Source organism: Asparagus officinalis, chromosome 8 (genome assembly GCF_001876935.1).
Source record: "Asparagus officinalis chromosome 8, Aspof.V1, whole genome shotgun sequence".
NCBI lineage: Eukaryota > Viridiplantae > Streptophyta > Magnoliopsida > Asparagales > Asparagaceae > Asparagus > Asparagus officinalis.
In genome coordinates, this window is record NC_033801.1 from 30,951,743 (window position 1) to 30,971,211 (window position 19,469).

Consider the following 19,469-nt stretch of genomic DNA (forward strand, 5'->3'; position numbering starts at 1 on the left):
TTCCATCCATCCTCCAACATATTATTTTTCTATAATAAATAGATAAACACAAACATTAGACAAACAATATTAGTGGTAAATTGTTTGTTAAACATCATCAAAATAAAGATGCCAACAATCTCCCCCTTTTTGATGATGACAAACAATTTACAAAAAGGATATATATGCATGAAAGAAATGAATATATAAATTAGAATATATCATGCATATAAATAAGAAAGGCTATACTCACGATATTTCTCTCATTTTGACAACATCAAAAAGGGGGAAAACAAAAGAATGAAGAGAGCAAAAGCTCCCCCTATCAATATACAAGGGTGAGTATAAACACAATAAAAAAATAGGGATGGCTCCCCTATCAAAGTGCCATATTAAATATATGCAATAAGGATCATGACAAACATGTGAGCAAGCATAAATAAAAAATATGCTAAATATCACTCACATATAAGAGATAATAAGAACTTGTATAAATATATCAAGATGAACAAAGTGTCTCATATCAAAAAACGTAAAAACCATGTATAAGAGTAGATTTATGAAATTAAAAGAAAAGGAACATGAGAATCATGCAAAATGTTTTCAAATGAAAACAAATCAGCCAAATAAAATCATAAATCAAAATTTAAGCCCAAAAATGACGTTTGATCAATAAAGAAAATTTTCTTTGTAAAACTTGATCAAACCACATAAATTTAAGCCCAAAAATGACGTTTGATCAATAAAGAAAATTTTCTTTGTAAAACTTGATCAAACCACATAAAGAATACATTATAAAGCATATTTGAAATTTGAATCATCTATTTGTGCTTATATAATGAATTCAAAGCAATAAATCAAAACAATTTTTTAACAAAAAGCAAGAGAGACAACAATATATCAAGCTCTTAAGCTTGTTCCAACCCATATAAGGACTTTTAGTACCCGGTAATCAAGATTTGGGAGTAAACACCTAATAAATCAGGGGGTTATATAAACGTAAACCTCTCATCAAAACAAACAATAATCATAAAAACAAAAGAATTTGACCAATAAAAAGAATTATTTTCATGTTCAAAAATTTAAAGTATAATTTTCAAAACCAAGAAAAAGAAAAATAAAAACATTAAAATTCTTGATTTAAAAATCAAATTTGTTTTGGTACCCAAGTATTTATGGTACCAAAAAAATTCGGGACATGACCCCTATCATTTAAGCTCAAAGTCCTAGGGTTATGAACCCGTTTGGGCGCTTGTGGTGCACTAACACGATCAAAATAATAATCACTCAAATAACCCTTTCGATTGTAATTTGTGCAATGAAAGAGATCCATTTGTTTTTTTTGGACCATTAGCTCGTGCACGAGAATCATTTGCAAATAAAGATTGTCTTTTAGAAATATTTTGCAAATGAGAAAAATCATTAAACAAAGGTGGTTTACTTGAGAAATTTGGCAAGTTTGAATATTTTTTCAAATCATAACAAAACTTTGCCAAATGGCCAAATCTACCACAATTATCACATTCAAACACATGTGGTCTACTAGAAGCATTTGACAAACGTGATTTTCTTTTCAAATCAAAATAATACTTGGCCAAATGACCAAAACGACCATAATGATCACATCTATACACATGAGCATGCTTATGATGAACAATTGGTGCATGTGTGTGTACATGTGATGAAGAAACTTGATGAGATGCACAAGGAGCATTGACACTTTTATGTTTGTGTACATCATAGCAAAATTTAGCTAAATGGCATTTACGACCGCAAATAGAGCACTTATAAACTTTGCTATATATGTGTACATAATGAGTGGATGATGACTTGTTTACACTAGACTTGGCACACATATTCATAAGCTTCTTATGATTATTAATGCATGCTTTCAAAGTTAAATCTAAAGATGAAATGCGATTATTCACAAGATTCAAATCTTCATTATTAGGCATATATGCATTTTTATTAGAAGTAGAACATAAATAGTCATTTATAAAAGAAACAGTATCATTTTTTATGTTCTTTACTTCTAACTTGGCATTATCTCTTTCACGAGTTAAGCTAGAAATGGATGAGGTTAATTTTTCATTTTCTAAATTTAACATATCATTGTTTTCTTTAAGCAATGTATTTTCTTTTACAATGACATCAAATTTGGAACCTAGCAACTCATGATCGGATTCTAAATTAACATGCTTGCTTTGTAAGTCATTAAAATCTTTATGTAATTTGTTATAGGCATGCAATAATTTTTCACTAGCACAAGAAAGTTCATCACTGATAAATTATTATCGGGTTCAGAACCGCATACCACACTAGGGCTAACGCCTAGTGGTCATGTGCATGATGAAGCTCCAATATTGTTTGAGGGAGAATCCGCCAGAATCCGCCAGAATCCTTTGGATCTCCTCCAAGTTATCATGATGTGCTTCTATGAATATTCACAATTTGTAAGCACTATCAAAATGAGCAAGCTTGTTAGAAATAGAAGAATCAAGTGCATTAAGCATATATTCTAACACAATCTTGTTCATGGTAAATAATCTTTTGTCATTTTTACTCCACTTAGATTTCTCCATAGTGGGTACAATATAAGCATTATCAATAATTCCCCATAAATCAATATTTTTAGAGTGCACAAATAGTTTAAATCTAGAAGCCCATTGTGCATAGGGAAAATTAATGAATTTAGGAGCAACATTTGATTCATAGCCTAACAAGGGTGCACAATTCATGTCCATGATAAATATATATATGTGCAAGCAAGACAAATAAAGTCTAAACAAGATTAGCACAAAAAGATAACTTAGATCTTTAACTCAAGGCGATTAGACCTTAAATTAAAGAGCACCAAGCTCTGATACCAATTGTTAGACCCTAGAGGGGGGTGATTAGGGTCTTGTGCTAATCTAATCCGATTTTATACCAATTAAAACTAATTAACAAGTTATCCTAGCAAGTATAAAATATAACAAGATATGTAAGCAAGAATATAGGTTTCATATTTATATGAACTTGTAAACCAAAATCGTGTATGTATATATATAACTATATATATACATAGAAACTAATAAAATGTGTGTGTATATGATATTGAGCTTAAAGTACTAAACACACATAATATAAACTCCTAAACTAAATTACCCAAGCTTGATCTTGATCTTCAATATGCTCTTCTTGGTAAACTTACGGATGAAGCTTGAACTTGAATCTTTAACTTGGATTTGCATAGCTTCACTCCACTATTCCGCCAACCTCCATTGGATATGATCGTGAATGCTTGATTCCATCCATCCTCCAACATGTTATTTGTCTATAATAAATAGATAAACACAAACACTAGATAAATAACATTAGTGATAAATTGTTTGTTAAACATCATCAAAACAAAGAGGCCAACACTTGAGAATCAACTAATGACCTTACAACAGAAAGATCTGACAATAAGTCAATACTTCAAGCAAGTAAAATCACTTTGTTCGGATATTGCTCAGTTAGATTCTGATTCTAGAGTATCCAATGAAAGGATAAGAAGAATAATCATCTAAGATTTGAGATTGGAGTACCATAGGCCCGTTGCTACTACACACAGCTGGCCGACTCAATAGACACTATTAGAGCTGGAGAGTTTGCCTGCTACACAGGAGACCTTATCCAAACAAATGGCTAACATTTCAATAAGAAGTGAAGATGAGGCGCTGTTCAACAACAACGAATGAAGCAAGCGGTATGCAAAGGCTAACTCAGAGATGCAGTCAAGGTGTTCATACAGCAAAAGAGCAAGTTAGAGTGAGGAGCAATGTGATCGTTGAGAAAGGCAACCTAGCAGTAGCTGCTACGATATGGGAAGAAAGGACACTTCACCAAAGATTGTCATTATAAAAGAATACCTCTAGAGGGCAATGCTATAATATCGCGCAGATGTGAAGATGATGAAGATAAATGGGATGCCTAAGCATCTGTATCCACCATTGAAGATGTATTAGTTGACAAAGAAGAGGTCGTTGATATGACACTAACCTCGATTGTGGAGGAATCTGAGTCCGTACTTATAGCCATTTTAGATCGAGAAGAAATTACCTACAGTAAAGATTAGATCATCAATTTTGGCTGTTCTAATCACATGACAGGAGATAAGGTGAAGCTTGTCAATATGAAGGACTATAAAGGCGGTCGGGTATGAAAAAGAACTTTCTATCTATTTCCTAATTGACAACTTCCAGAAATTATGTAGTATTTGGGCCACAAGATGTAAAAGTCTATCAAAACTTGAAGCCACCAGGAGAACTTTCCATGATGGGATGAAGAGTTAAATCTATTTGTGTAATGTCAGTAGAATCGGCATACATAGATAAAGCTTGGAAGAATGAGATGACTGATCTGTAGCATGCTCGGCTTGGCCATGTGAGATATCACATGCTCAAGATTATAATGGAAAAGTCAATGTTGAAGGGTCTTCCACACTTAGAGATTTAGGGAGGGACCATATGCAGATGTTGTTAGTATGGTAAGGTGCATCAATTAGCATACCGAGAGTCACAATTCTAAGCAAAGGAACCTTGGAGCTTATGCACTCAGATGTATTCGGTCGAGTAAAGCAGGATTCAATAAGTAGCATGCGGTACATGATCACTTCTATCGATCATTACTCGAGATATGTCTTGTTTTATTTCCTAAAGGAAAATTTCGACGCACTCTCCAAATTCAAACAATTTCAAGAAGAAGTTGAAAGAGAGATTTACAAGAAGATTCATTACCTACGCACAGACAATGAGGGAGAGTACACAACAAAAGAGTTCTACAACTACCTGAAGCAGCACAAGATTTATCGACGGTTAACGTGCCAAAATACTCCACAACAAAATGGGGTTGTTGAAAGGAAGAATCCTCATCTTACAGAGATATGTTGAAGTATGCTTCATTTCAAGAACGTGCTAGGATGTTTTTGTACTGAGTGTATGAAAATTGCGGTGCACATGATCAATCGGTTACCATAATCAAAATTGGAGTTAATATCTCTATTTCAAAAGTTGTAGAATACCAACCCAACCATAAGCCATTTTAGAGTTTTTATTTGTGTATGTTATGCCTTTGTGCCTAATCACTTACGCAACAAGTTCGATAAAAAGGCTGTAAGATGTATTTTTGTGGAGTATGACAATGAAAGAAAAGGATGAAGATGATGTGATCTCACAACTGGACGGTGCTACACATTGAAGGATGTTGTTGTAGGCATAAAAAATTGCCTGTAGGTTGCAAAGAAGCTCAAAACTGGAAAAAACACTGATATCTCTCAAACCAGAGGAAATTTGGCGAAATAGACGGTATCAAACCAAACTTTGGTGGTTTGGTTGGCCCCGTCTCATAGAGATAGGTGATTTTCATATATAATTAATTCAATTCTGACTTATGGTTTGAAAGTTATGACCCGCTCATCGCAATATGTTTTGAAGTCTGTCTGAACTAATCGAACATCGCCTGAACTACTGGACCAAGCCTATAGGTTCCTAGAAGACCTAGCTCAAGACAAAGAGAAGGTGATGAACGTCATCACCCGAGTCAGAGAGAATCATTCAAATATGAAGCAACGAAGCGAAGAAGCAATAACGAGATTTAGAATGCATGGTTCGAGAAGAAAATGGATACATGAGTATGAAGAATTGAAATTTAGACCATGATGCAATTTGAATCCGAAAAAGCTCAAAGGTAAAAGTTGTAGATCTCTTAGTCATCTTTGCAATGCATCTTGAATCACCTCACTCCTAGGTCGGATGAGAAAATTAAAGCTAAAAATGGGAAGTCGAAAAATCCCAGTCACCTCAAAGTGACTCAGAAATTCCGAGTCACCTCAAGGTGACTCAGAACAGTGCTGAGTCACATTGAGGTGACTCGCACAGTGAAGTCCCCGATGATGTATTTTTGGATAATTTTGTCAGGATTCGTTCAATCTACTACCTCCCTAACTACATTGGGATCATATCTAAACGTGGTTAAGCCGTTATTAACTGAAGATAAGATCAAATCATGAATTCTTATCCAAAAACACAGCATCCGAAGCCTATAAATACACCCCTAGGGCCCCTATACACAGGAGAAGTAAAATTTGGAGCTTGGAGGTGAGGTACTGACCCTATGAGAGCAGACCTACGAATTTTAGAGAGAGGCTAGCAAGATCTTGACGAACTTCAGCATAAAGAGGAAGATTTTGAGAGATCTGATGCCCCTTTTTATCCTTCTCTTGAGATCAGACCTTGTTTTGGCATCCTCCGACAGGTATATGAGGATAAACTGCTCTCTGATACTCCAACGAGTATATGAGTATAAACTATTTTCCCAACCTCTAACGGGTATACGAGGTTAAACTGCTTTTCTTATTTTCAACAACGGGAAGTTTCTGGAGAATATTACTCTTAATATTCTTAAGGATAACCCAACAATGTAACCAAATACAATTGGACTCAGTTTTGCCAAAAAAAGCTGGGGGTCCATGCGAAGTTACCCACCAATGGGAAGTTCTCGGAGAATATTATGCATGGTATTCTTAAGGATAACCCGAGATCAGCTGATTATTCAAGATGAAAACCAGTCATCTAAAAAATTCATTCTTAATCATGATAAAAATAATAATGATTAAGAACCTCCTACTGTGGCTATTTAATTATTTCCAAAATGATTAAAACCCTCTCACTGTGACTATCCGAGCACTCTTTTGTCGAGATTCAGTGACTTTATCGAGTCAATCTTCCCTCACGAAACTCTCACTGTGACCGTAAAATCCTTCAAGGATTAAGTACATTCCATCTGCTTTAACCCAGTTAGGAGCAAGATGCCAAAACTCTTTTTGGTCACCAGCATCTTCCTGATAACCAGGACCCTATTGAAGTGAAAGATAACAAAGTTTATACTTTCCTTCATCCAATCCTTGGTTGGTTTCAATCGCCATGATCAATCTCATCCACTCCCACCCTGTTTTTAGATCGCTCGTTTGTTGAGACGAGATTCAATGACTGCATCTGGTCAATCTTTCCTCACAAAACTCCTACAGTGTAATTATGAAGTGCTAATGATTCACGGTCCTCCATCACAAAAGCCCTCATTGATCAAATTAATTGACGATGGGTCTACCAAAATTCTTCATGGTTAAAACCCTTCAAACTCCCACTGTGTCTAGCCTTTAACACTCCCACTGTTGAAGTCCTGACACAACATTTAAAATTTTAATCCGTTGATCCATGGCGATTATCAAACCCACTTCATGTTAAGTCCCTATAACTTAATACCAAAAATCCCCACTAAGTGATTTGTATAAGTCAACATTCTCACTGTTATTTGTACCTCCACTCCAACTATTTCTTGGTCAAATCTTCCTACAGTTAGGGAAAAAACTAGAATTCCTTCTCCATAAATAAGAAATCCACCTTCAGATTGGGTAATCAAATCTTCCAATAGTTAGGGTTATCCAGATCTTTTGATTTTCGGAGTGGAGATCCCACTCTTAGCGGGAGATAGAAAATAAATTTCTTCCTCTCTAGCACCGGGTTCGTCTTTGCCCCAAGAGAAGAAACCATTTTTCAACACCAAAATCCATACCTCACATGCATGGGGGACTTTATCTTGATCCCTAATTAGAAATAAGTCTACATCTAACACATGCTATAGGGTGGTCCGTTCCTGCGAAAACGACAAAGTCTACGTATTCAATATCGTATCATTAAGTCTAAGAGAGTTTATTTTTTTAGCACAACGTTACATGTAGAATGGACTTAGACAATCTACATGCTATCCTGACTCAAACGATGGTCGGTAAAGGCTCATCAAATCCGTTGATCGCTGAGGGTTTGCCAAAAATCCTATTACGCTTAGCTAAGCAGCTTGCAACGATGGATTCACTCTTATAGCTCAGAAGGCTTACTTTCATAAGTTTGTGCAAGTCCCACTTTCGAGTCAGCTTTTATGGAGTCCGCAGTGGTAATCAAAGCCTTGAAGACCTCCTACTCCATAACATCGTTAAATCATCATCATGAGTTGCAGAAGGTTGTTCAGACTTAATAGTCACTGACGCATCAACTTCATCAGTTGATCTCGTGACTTGAGCACCCGGGATAACGTCAATTCCGGCCGAAGTTTCTATAAGGAACCTCGAATGCATTCAATAGTTATAGCTGTATCAGCTTTAGTGGCTGGTCCTACAACCAAAACTTCCATGTGGTTAAGAAAGAGTTAATGAATGAATAATGGTGAAGTCAGGATAAAGTCAGTACCTGCAGACGAACCAACTTCAATGTCGACTCAACAACATGAGCTAATGAAAATATCAACACATCAATCTCAGTTCAAGATTTTGACAACGGTCAGACGATAAACATAGCGTCTGAAGTATTTTAGAATACTCGACAAAATACTTAGTAAACTGAAGTAGAAGAAGTTAAGAATTGAAGCCATTCACAAGGCCTTCACGTAATCTCTTCGACAAAATACTGAAGATTGAAGGCATAATCATATCATATCCAAAGTATTCTAGACTCCTCGATAAAATACTGAGGAGACTAAAATACTTTGGAGGGGGTATCTGTAGGCATAAACAATTGTCTATAGATTGCAAAGAAGTTCAAAACTGACAAAAATGCTGATATCTCTCAAATCAGAGGGAATTTGGCAAAACGAATGGTGCCAAACCAAACTTTGGTGGTTTGGTTGGTGCCGTCTCATCGAGATAGGCAATTTTTATATATAATCCATTCAATTCTGACTTATGGTTTGAAAGTTATGACCCGTTCTTCGCAGCATGTTCTGAAGTCCGCCTAAACTGATCGAACCTCACCTGAACTATTGGACCAAGCATATAGGTTCCCGGAAGACCTAGATCAAGATAAAAAGAAGGCGATGAACATCATCATCCGAGTCAGAGAGAATCATTCAAATACGAAGCTATGAAGCGATGAAGCAACAACGAGATTTAGAATGCATGGTTCGAGAAGAAAATGGATACATGAGTATGAAGAACTAAAATTTTGACTATGATTCAATTTCAAATTTGAAAAATCTCAAAAGATAAAAGTTGTAGGTCTCTTTGTCATCTTTCAAATGTATCTCAAATCATCTCATTCCGATGTCGGACGAGAAAATTAAACCCAAAAATAGGAAGTCAAAAAATCCCAGTCACCTCGAAGTGACTCGGAACAGTGCCGAGTCACATTGAGGTGACTCTCACAGTGAAGTCCCCAATGATGTGTTTTTGGATAATTTTCTTAGGATTTGTTCGATCTACTGCCTCCCTAACTGCCTTGGGATCATCCCTAAATGTAGTTAAGTCATTATTAACTGAAGATAAGATCAAATCATGAATTCTTATCCAAAAACACAGCACCCAAAGCCTATAAATACACCCCTAGGGCTCCTATATACAGGGGATCTAAAATTTGGAGCAGACCTACAAATTTTAGAGAGAGGCTAGCAAGATTTTGGCGAACTTCAGTATAAAGAGGAAGATTTCGAGAGATCTGAAGCCCCTTTTTATCCTTCTCTCGAGATCAGACCTTGTTTTGATCTTGAGAAGAGTAATAATTTCACTTGGCTGAGAGTATTTACTTTAGTTCTAAGTTTTCTTGATTGAAACAAAGAACACTAAGCCTTCATGTGTATCAACCAGATCTAATACTCAGCGGTCCATGGATCAAAGAGTCCCCGACAAAGGCAAAGATCTCAGGCAAGCAGTGGATGATAAACGTCCTCTGCGTATGTTTCTAGGAGATCATCTTTTTATTTCTTTTGTGTAAGAAAAGTCTTATAAAAAGGTTCCTTCTTTTGAACTTATTGCAAACAATAAATGTTGTAAATGAGTTTTGCAATGAAATCGATTTCTGACGCAAATAGTTATGTTTGACAAGGCCTCAACTTGGTGGCCTTCATAAGAAGTTATGCTACTAGATTCTAATGATATGGAGGATCAGCTACAAGAGAAGTTAAGGAAGTGAAGTCAAGAAGAAGACTTACGTCAATCAGAGAAGACATAATTAAGTTCTTCAACATCCTCAAATAAAAGTAATCCATGGAAGACCAGAGTTTATCAGACAACACTAGAAGAAGTGCGCCCGAGCTAGACAAAGGACATCAAAGAAGAACCAGTTGAACATCTTTGAAGATCGGCCAGACCCAGTAAGCTAAATCCTAAGTATGCTAATGCTACCATTATGGAAGATGTGAAGAAGTCATCTAGCTTCGAGGACGCATACAAAATTTCTAAATGGAGACAAGCAATGGAGAAAGAAATTCAAGCTCTGTAGTAGATCCAAAGTTGAGAGTTGATGCCGAAGCCCAAGGATGTCAAACATATCTCCTATAAATGGATTTATAAGGTCAAGACTTAACCAGATGAGTCGGTTGAGATAAACAAAGTACGCTTGGTTGCTCGAGGATTCTCTCAACAGTATGGACTGGATTATGATGAGACATTCAATCCAGTTGCTAAGATAATAATAATTCGACTTCTTCTAGCTCTGGCAGCAAGCAAGAGTTAGAAGCTTTGGCAGACGGACGTGAAGAATGTATTTCTACACTGTAAAATGGATCGAGAGATCTGCATGGAGCAACCTATCAGATTTGAGAGCAAGGGGAAGTAAAGATATGTTTGCAAACTAAAGAAAGCTCTCAACAGACTGAAGAAAGTTTCGAGAGCTTAGTATGGCAAGATTGGTGAGTTCTTAATTCAAAGTGGATACTCTCTTATTTCTGCAGATTCTAATTTATTTGTCAAATGTACTGGTAACATGCTAGTAATCATGTTGTTCTATGTGGATGGCTTAATTTTAACTAGAGATGATAAAGCAAAAATCTAGAGAATAAGAACAAATCTCTCGGTCAGGTTTTAAATGAAGGAGCTTGAGGAGCTCAAGCATTTCCTCAGATTGGAGATCGACCAAAGAAAGGATGGATTGTTCCTTTGCTAAGAAAAATATGTGAAGGATATGTTGCTCAAGTTTAAGATGTTCAATTGTAAATCAATCTCAACACCAATGGAGACCAACCTGAGACAATGTGCACATGAAGGAAAAGATTTGAAAGATCCAACTATGTATCGACAACTAGTTGGAAGCTTAATCTATTGACGATGATAAGACGAAATATTTCATTTGTGGTTGGTGTGATGCGTTGATACATGCATAAGCCAAAGAAGTCTCACTTAGAAGCAATCTTGAGGATTCTAAGGTACGTCATGGTTGCAATTAATTATGGTTTCATGTATGAGAAAGGAGAAGAATGTGAGACTTTATGGTTATTGTGATGCTGACTATGCTGGAGATCATGACACTAAGAGGTCTACTTAGGCATGTCCATTCGGTCCGGACCAAGCAAAATAGTCTGGATTCGGGTCCGGGCCCGAACGGGCTAGGCACCTGGTCAGCCTGGTTTTTCCATCTTTTATTTAAATTGCTAGAAAATTAGTTTTTCGTAAAAAAAATAAAATTTCAAGATACGCAAAATTTTGATAAAAAGTCAATTATATTATTAATCACTTAAAATTATACAATTTATAAATATAAATATCATAGAAATTAAAATGATAAAAAATAAATTCTTTACTTTTAATCACTAATAATTACAGTTTTTTTTAAAAAAATTATCTCATCACAATAGATGAATACATTCCAACTAGGTTGGCATTTACACATCTATATCACTATCATTTGCAACTCTTTTCAAAACAATTTATCACAAATTTACAGCTAAGAAATAAAAATTGCAAACTAATGAGTAATTTCTACTCATATCTCCTATCACAACTCATTAAGTCTATCTTCAATATTAGCTATCCGGTCGATGCCTTGAGTTCTCTTCTTGGATGTCAATCAATCTTGTAGGCACATTACCACCTGTACTATAGACAGATCTAGCGATATTCTGTGGTAGTCGATCAAATGTCCGGATGTGCTGAAAGCAGATTTCGAAGCTACTGAAGAATCATGCACTATTAGTAAGTCACAAGCTATGATGGAAAGTAGAGGATATCAAACTGTTCCATATACTTTTTACCATTGTAAAATATCAAAATCAACATTATTTTGAGAATTAACTAAAGGTGCATCTAACATGAAAAATATCACCTTGACATGGCAATTGCAAAGATGATTTGATATGATCAACATCTACATTATTATTATTTATATTATCTAGTGAAAGAGAAAATATTTTTTTAGAAATTTTTAATTTTGAAAGTTCTTCCATTATTAAATTTGTAACATTAATACTAGTGTGTGAATCCTCAAATGCAATAAAAGCAACAACGTACTCTTTTAAATATTTGCCAAGTATCATCAATCTAGTGTGTTATGATACATAAATAATCAGTTTGTGCTCTAGATGTCCAAATATTAGAAGTTAAAGAAAATTTACAATTTAAACCTTGAAAATAAGAAATTATTTTTGTTTGTTCGTTGTGATAATATTTACAATTTAAGACTGACAATAAATTTTTTGAAATACAGGATAAAAACTATCCCTAATCATATCCTCGAATACATTATGTTCTACTAATTTAAAAGATAGGTTTTGAAGAACAATAAACCTGATGATACATTTCCTAGCTTTAATTGCATCGTAGTTTCAGGAACCGAGACTAGCAGAGGTTGATGATTGAGAGAGTAGAGATTGGTAGATATCTCCTTAAGACATTACCTCTTGAGCTCTATTGTGTTTTTTTAAATGACGTTTGAGGTGGTTGATGCCACTTTTATGAAGAGCCTGAAAAATATGGCCGCACAATGCACATTTGGTCTTCTGAGTGAGAAGTTTACTATGTTGATCCCTAATAATTTCTATAAAAATTCTACACATTGGATCTCGGCTTTTTAGGAGCTCTAGGTGTGAGATCATCGCTACCGGATTTGGGATCAATATTTATAGTAAGAGTAGCTGCAGGTGTAATAGGACTCATTTCGGTGTCGACGAGTTAGAACTTGCCCTTCATAATGGGAGGAAGAAGCCATTTGATTGGAGAATTAGAGAGTATAAGGGAGAATAAAAGAGTATTAGAGAGTATTAGAGAGAGGTAAATGAGTTTTGTATGAGAAAAGAATGAAAATTCCTCTATTTATAGAGGCAACCCCCGAGCCAAATGACACAAATACCCTTAAATTTTGGTTGTTTTGACCTTTGGGTATTTTTTGTTGTCTGAATCTGGATGGGTCTAGGCTCGGCCTGGGTCGTCCAGTCCAATGGTCAGTTTCTTGACTATTTGGATTGGGCTAGGTCCGAGCCGGCTCGGACTGCCCGGTCTAATAGTTATTTTTTGACCATTGGATCGGGCCGAGTCCGGGCCGCTAGGTCCAACGGGCAATTTTTTGACCATTTGGACCCGGGCCTGGCCGAGCTGACCTGGTCCATCTTTTACCGTCAGGGCTAGGCCCCGGTTCGGGCCAGACCCGAACCCGGGTACTCCAGCCCGACCATTTTTCTTGCTAGGCCGGGCCCGATGTTGGTTTCACTGAACCGACTCGGATTCGGGCTCAGAGTCCGGTTAGGCCCAGAATCCTGGGCTTTTCTCAGGTCTTAGCCGGGCGTTGGCCTGGCCGGGGTTCGGTCTGGACACCAAGCCGGGTCCGAGCCTTAGACCTGTTTAAACAGTCCTAGGTCTACTACTAGATACATTTTAGTCTCGGTTCAATGGCTATATATCGGTGTAGCAAAAGATAGTCAACGGTGTCACTGTCAACTACAAAGGCGGAGCACAGATCAGCAGTGATGGCAGCTAAGGAAAGGACGTGGCCTTTTCTAGTTAATGAGAGATCTATATCAGTCCGCAAACTACTCGGTAGCTTTATGTTACGATAATCAATTTGCAATACGATTGACAAATAATCAAGTTTTTCACGCTAGGACGAAGCATGTGAAAGTGCATCATCACTTTCTACGAGAGGAAGTTCTTCAGGAGGAGATCGTAATGAAGCCGGTTAGGACAAACGAACAAATAACTGACATATTCACCAAAGCACTGAGTTCTTCGAAGTTTGTGAAATTTCGAAGTCTACTTAGATGTGGATAGAGAAGTCACTACTGAGGGGGACTGTTAAAGTTAGCACCTACCTACCTCAGCCACTATTTCAACAGTAACCACTTACCCAGCTACAGTACTCACTAACCACAAGACCCCATCGAGTGTTATTATAGTGACACTGTAGCAACCTAACTTCCACAGTGTACACCTACCATAATACCACCTATAAATATCCCCTAAAACGTTTGGTGGACATCATCCCAAAAGCAAGAGAAAGAAGGGGGGGGGGGNGGAATAAAGAGGGAAAAGAAAATAAATAATGAGTGATTATAAAAGAGTGTAGTAGTGTAGCAGTTTGTAGTAAAGAGAGTGTTTGTATTGAAGAGGATATAGAGGATTGTACTACTAGAATAATAATAATAAAATATTTCTTAGTGTCCACCACGCTTCTCAACTCAACGTTTAGTTCATATTACTTTACAAGGATTTTATGAACAAGGATCTTATTTGCCTTTTACTATTTTTGTGTTGTGTTTACAGTAATTTTGTACTTCTTGCATTAATTTCTTGTTTTCTACATTATTTGTACTGATTTTATTTAGTACTAGTATGAAATAAGTTACTTCTCTATATACTACTTGGCATGCTCTTGTGACCGATATTCCTAGAATAAATCATATGCCCATGATTTCTTCTCATCATAGTTTGCACTAGGCTTTCCTGGTTTATTTTTCAGTAAAAGAGAAGCACTGATTTTGGAGGCAGTACCCCCTTCCTCCCAGTTGCTAGTGTCCTAAAAGAAGACTGGCAAGGGCCAGTAAAGTTGTAAGGGTTGTCACGTCGTGGGAGTGCTTATCCTCCCTTGGGAAGGAACACATGTATAACCTTATAAGGATCAACTACCTTTGTAAGTAGGGGGGCTGCTAACAAATCGGATGCATATCGTATATAATTGTCATCTTCCTATTCGTTTTACCAATCACTGATACACATGAAATATGAATATGTTTATGGAAAAAAAGCTCATATCCATATTTGTAAAAATTGAAATATGAATATAGATAAAATAATTCAAAATAAATATGAGGAAGATAGATCCAATTTGTAAAATACATAGATCCTATTGTTGGGCAATAAATAAATCTCTTGTTGATACGTAATCAGGAGCGCCATGCGTCTAGAAGCTCGACTCACATGGCCAACAAACATCACATCTTCCACTCAACCAGAAGAGCTCGACAGAGCCCGAGCTGAGTCGTAGCGTCAACCCACAAGTCAAGACAGCTCATCCTCAGCAACTAGAGCCTAATCTAGAGAAAAACAGTCATGACCTCGACCGTTATTTACTATCCCTAAAAGCATTCTAGCCCATCTGCTTAGCCATCAGCCGCTTTGCTTTCTTTAAATGCTTCTTTAAAACATGGACTCTAATCCTCTCTACTACAAAAAAGTAGTGGAAACCACTACTCTCATCATAACTGTTGACTTGTATAGTTCATGATTGTGATTTGTCTATGAATACAAATTAAGAAATATGTGCAATTCAATATGTGCAATTCATGGGGGTATAGTGAGTCTTATGTTTATAATAAATCATAACGGTTCACTAGACAAATCAATGATTGTGATAAAAGGTTTGTCACTTCACTATTTCTTTATAGTGGATAGGTTCAAGGGATTATACAAGTACAAGGAGTCTTCCTCATCCCATAAAGTGACAACACATGTATTCACCTTCTTTACCAAGATGTTGATACATGTCCCTCTCAAATATATCACACAATCACTTATATAACGAAGCCCCCATGATGAATTCTCTAACATAACCCTGATTGACAATTGCATTTTCCAATTTTTCTGTATGAATACACATTGAGAAGAATTTGAATCTTCTCCACTACCAAAAAAATGATCTTCTCCACTATCAAAAAAGTGGTAGAAAGACCACTATCTTATTAATAATCATTGATTTTCTAGTGAATGATTATGATTCGTTCTAAATCTAACACTTATCATACTCTCTGTGAATTACATGAATTCCTAATTTGCAATTAAAGACAAATTATAACCACACACTAAATAAAACAACGCTCATTAAGGTAATGGTCTTTTCACTACTGTGGATGATCCATGTCTCATTAAGAAAAACTCTTACTTTACAGTAAGAGGGTCCACCGGAGATCAAATCTCTGGCACTTGTATAACATGTTATTTCTGTGTGCAAGGAGGGAAGTGTTTTTACATGTCAATGGTTTCGTCCAAGGTCCTTCCCATATCACATTATGCATGCTATGTGACTCAACGATCTTTACGGTGTAGAAAGAATGACATTGTTTGCTAGTTGTTAGTTAAGCTACTTGTAGAAAGAGTTTCACCTATTTTGCATTTATATATCCTCACTTGTTTTTGTAGCACTTATATAACCTTAAAGTTTGTAAAATTTACATTTTACTATCCTATGATATGCAAACATGAGAATTTTCTCCTAAAAATTCTCATGCAACACTCACATATTAATTTTAGAACATTTTAATTCTTACTATTTTTTTTAATTTGTTGTTAAATTGATCAAAATTCTACTTTAAATATGATTAGGGTAGATTTAAAATAGAACTACGTAATTTTAACGGTAAATTTAACAAAAATTATCTGTTGAAAAATTAAGTTGCATGAGAATTTTTGGTGGGAAATTCTTTTGTTTGCATAATTGAGATATTTGAATGCAAATTTTAAAAACTTTTCGGTGCTACGAAAAATAAGTGAGGATATATAACTGCAATATAGAGGAAACTATAGGGTATTTAAGTGCAATTAAGTGAGACAAAAACACGAAATGAAGCATTTTAGTAAGGCTTAATTGCACTTGAATACCATACACTTACAAAAACATCATTTATATACCCTAAGTTACATAATGAAGCAAATATATACCTTTACTTGTGAGAAATATTCACATTGCTACCTTCTATTAACTAACAGTGAGAATTTTCTCATGTGTTGGTCACATGTCTATCCTAAATGCCATCTACCCTCATTGATGTATTAATTACAACCTACTCTTTTCTCCTTTTGGACTATGAAAGGCAATCTCATCCTTGTGGGTAAAATTTAACGATGTCTACCAAATTTAGACAGTGGATAACTCAAGATATAAATCAAGTATGCTATTAATCGTTATCTACCTATCATTATTGTGTGTGCTTTTGGGGGAGCACGCATGCAAGTAGGAAGTTTGAGCTTGATGCAGATGATTTGACCGACCTTGCTCCTACCACAATATTTGCACATTTAAATGCTACTATCTTACTATCAAGGAATTAGCTGCTAAAGGTATTTATCCTGCTCTAGATCCTTTAGATTCAATGTCAACTATATTACAACCTCGGATCGTTGGCGAAGAACAGTATGAAACTACGGAAATAGTTAAGCAAACTCATATCTGAAAGAGGCTAACAATAATTTCTTTTAAAATTGACTTTTACTCCTCTCTTAGAGGTGTTGATCAGATAGTACAACAAAGCGATGCTACTCCACCAATGAGTAATCGTTGATTATAATAGCATGTATACGTAGGAAAGGCAATCTCATCCTTTTGGATAAAATTTAATGATGTCTACCAAATTTAAACGGCGGATAACTGAATATATATATTTGATCAGTTTTGTAACAATAGGGAATACAATGGCTTTAAATAATAACCTCCTTTTCTTGGCTTTTGATTGTGCAGTGTGAGGACTTCCTTTTTAGACGTCACGGAGGTTATTCTTTACTCCTTCCCTTTTATGCATACCAGTTTTTAGGCTCGTGCAAAGCACGGATTATTTATATTAATTTTGTGTATTGTGCTCATTATTATATATTATCAATATGATTAACTTTTTTCACATTACATTAATTTGAATTATTTGAATTATTATATCTTTTGCAATGATTATTAAAATAAGAAAATAAATTTGTAATAAAAAAAATTAGGAATGCTATTCCCCTTCTTATTTAGCATTTAGGCATGTTACTCCTCTATTTAAAATAACCAAATATAATGTCGCCTGATAAAAGCTACAATATACACCCAATCTACACAAAAAAACAAAACTATTACCTAAACATGTAATAAAGAAATTTATGATACTTTCTTCAATTCATGGACATTCCTAAACAAAATACATGAGAATAATAAATAAAACTCAATATGCATTGAAAATTTGCTTAATAGAAGCAATGCAACTTTTATAACTTTTATATTAAACAAATTTAAAATAACAAAAATAAAAGCTAATCTATCATAATTTCCCCAATCCACTGACATTCTTAATAATAATACACGTAAATAATAAATAAAATACTGTTTATTTTCTCAATATCCATTGGACAAATGAATTGTTTTTACATAAAAGTAGATCAAATTGTATAAATGAAACCTAAAGGTATGGATCGATGTAGCTCAGGTTGGTAAAGAGCTAGAAGTGAAATATGCCATTTGCACTGTTCCGATCTCAACGGCCACATTCTCTGCATCTCCCTATTTCTTTTGTCTCAACTGAAAAAAGAAAATCAAGGAAAAGAGATTTTATAATCACATCTATAGAGTGTTTAAGTGCAATTAAGCAAGATGAAAACTTAAAACCAAACATTTTAAAAAGGTTTAATTGCACTTAAATATTCTATAATTTAACAAAAAAAAAAAAACACTTATACACCCTAAGTTACAAAATGGAGCAAATATATACCATGACTTGTAAAAAATGTTCACAATGCTACCTTTTGTCAACCGGCATTGAGAGTATTGTCATGTGTTGGTCATATGTCTATTTTAAATACCATCTACCCTCATTGATTGTATTAATTACAATTCAAACTACTCTTTTTTTCCTTTTGAATTAATTTCGATGAAGGCCAATCTCATCTTTTTGGGTAAAAGTTAATGGTGTCTACCAATTTTAGCCGGCGGATAATCCAAGATGCATATTTGCTCAATTTTGCAACATAATAAGTATACATGCTATTTTGTGAAACAGTTGAGGAGCACGGCTATAGGGACCCAAATATGGGACCATTGGAGGAGACAAGTGAGATGTCCCCCTCATATTTGTATAATGCGCTGGTAAGAAAGTTAGTGTATCTTTTGCAACATCAGGGAACCTTAGGGTATTTACGTAATTTACCCTAACCATTTTTTTGCGGCTTCTAGTTGCTCCCTGCGAGGACTTCCTTTGTAGGCGTCAGAGAGGTTATTCTTTGCTCCTTTTGGTATATTCTGCACGTGGTCCGCGATCATAAATTACCGTCAGGGTACTTCTAACCCAAGGACTCGAGAATATCCTGCAAAAAATATACCAAGTATTTAGTACTTCACATAACCTATGTTATTTATATAGGTGGTCTACATTTCATAAAGATTGATTAAGAACATTATTGACTTAAAACAAACTTAGACAACATTTTGATCATAACTACGAACTGCTGTATGCCCTGTTTTGCAGTCGGGCTAAAAACCAGT